Here is a 2,526-nt window from a genome sequence, read left to right as displayed (position 1 = left end):
GTTCCATGGCAACCAATGCTGATATCACTGGTTTTATTGCCCAAAGGAATGCGGGCAGAGCAACTCTCAATTAATTTACCCATAGGCAAGACACACAATGCCATATAAATGGACTCTCATTCACAGACAAACCTTTCTTTGACTTTCCTATCACATATCCCCAGGTTAAAGACCTCACTTCAGTGACCCGCCTCGCTTTTTAGTCTCTTCACTCGTCTCTCATCACCTTCCCATCTTCTGGTTGCTAAGTCCCAGACCTCGACACCGCTCAGTCTAAAGTTCTTTTAGATTCTGAGAAGATGAGGATGCTGAGCTAGAACTCTTCTAAGGACACCCTAAGATTGTGCCAGGCTGCGGCCTCGTCTTTCCATTCACCAAGGATTTCAGCTGATGTCTCTCGAGCTCTGAGCTCTTCTCTCATCACCTTCATCTGGGAGAAAACTCTCCCAATCACCACCGAGCCAGAATACCATCTATTGGAGTTCATCACCCTTCAAACCCGGAAGACCGGGTTTTTAACTCAGGTGGTTCTGACTCATTTTCCATAACTGCATTCTCTGGTTTCTCTAAATTAATTAAGTAAATTAATACTTTTATTCAGCAGCGATGCATTCATTTGATCAAAAGTGACAGTAAAGACATTTTATAATGTTACAACTGTTTTCAACATTGAAAATAATAAGAAATCTTGAGCAGCAAATCAGCATAGAATGATGTCTGAAGAAACATGATACTGAAGATTGGAGTAATGATGCTGAAAATTCAGCTTTATATCACAGGAAAAAATAATATTTTATAATTTACAATATTTATTTTATAATTTTTAGAAGTTATTATACGTTTTATAATTTATATTTTAACTTACAGAACTATTTATAAAACAATAAAAAGGTTATTTAAAATAAAACACTAAAATATTCCATAATACTACAGTTTAACTGTATTTTTGATTCAATAAATGCAGGTGCTTTGGTGAGCTTAAGAGACTTCTTTCAAAAACGTCATATACATGGATATACTGTGTGTATAAATCTATGTAAACGAATGACCCACTATTTTTACATATCTAATCATTAACTAACGTTGGAGACATACTAGGCTCAAATGAAGCCGTTTAGACTGAAGGGCTGTTTGTTTTGTCTTCACGCGTTCAGGTGTCTGTGGAGGAGGGCAAACAGCTGGCGAGGGAGTTCCATTGCCCGTTTTTTGAGACCTCCGCGGCGTTCCGCTATTACATCGACGAGGTGTTTGCTGCACTGGTGCGTCAGATCCGCCAGCGCGAGGCCGAGATGGTGCGGGGCGGCGAGAGGAAAACCCGGCGCAGCCATTCCTTCTGGAGCCGCCTTAAAGCCCCCTTCCATAAGAAACAGCAGTCCGAGCACTGAGAGAGGCACACAGAGAAGAAGGGCATGATGTGATCTCTCACCTGCAGCTGTATTAGTCCCATCTCCCTCAGACGGTTTGAGAACTGTATTTATAGTTTCTATCTGATTGTCTCCCAATCATTTCAGTTAGACTAAACCCTCACTGTGCAGGACACACTCACTGTCATCATTTGGGACGTGGGCTGATTTACTGATGTTAGAGATTCAGAAAGAAATATTAAACTTGACAGTAGTTATTATTTTTGGACTGAATTAGACTTTGTGAAGGTGAATGTCCGGGGGAAAGTTGTACCTCATATTTTAATGGATGGGAATGCAGAAGGATTTGCTAGTTGGAATAAAATGAAGGTCGAATGAGTTCCAGAGAGCATGTGGTGCAGAGGAGAAAGAAGGAAAAGAAAGCGAGGTGTTGCAGGATGGGTAAATAGGCAAGGGTTTATGGTAGAAATATTAATCTGCCGGTATAATGAGTACTGTGAACCATTGTAGTTGATTCAACAGCAACTCTGTTCTTTAGCTTCTTTTTAAAAACTGGATGGATAACATGTCCAGGTCACATTTCACCCCAAAAGTGTGTTATTATCATTATTATTATTATTTAAAATAAATAATAAGATGGGATGCACTGCAAAATATTTTCATAACTGGAAGCACATTTCCCCCCAAATACTGGGATGTTTTACTTTTGAGTTTGTAATTCACAATTATGCACAATTTTTTATTAGATTCTCATTACTGTAATACAGTAGTATTTTACAACTTAATATATTTTTCATTATACAGTAAGGAGATTTTTTTTTAACCGTGATGCAAATGTAACAGTGGGGTCGCTTTATTGTCATGGAAATAATGCAAAAATGCTCCTAAAAATGCACTCTTCTTAAATCAAAATAGAGTTTATTATATACTAAATATCATTTATTATATTTTGACCTGAAATATGACCTGGACATGTGAGATTCAATCAACTAGGATGCGTTTGATGGTAACTGAGCTGTATGAACTAGTTGCAAAATACACTGTATGAATGACTTTTTATTAAATTTTGCTGAGCAATATTCAGGTCCACCTTTAAGCACATTAACAGGCTGACCAACTTGATTATGATTGAAAACAAAATTGTTTGCTTTTTACACAGGGT

This window comes from Sinocyclocheilus rhinocerous, unplaced genomic scaffold (genome assembly GCF_001515625.1).
Source record: "Sinocyclocheilus rhinocerous isolate Xijiao unplaced genomic scaffold, SAMN03320098_v1.1 scaffold438, whole genome shotgun sequence".
Taxonomy (NCBI): domain Eukaryota; kingdom Metazoa; phylum Chordata; class Actinopteri; order Cypriniformes; family Cyprinidae; genus Sinocyclocheilus; species Sinocyclocheilus rhinocerous.
Note: the sequence above shows the minus strand (reverse complement) of the source record.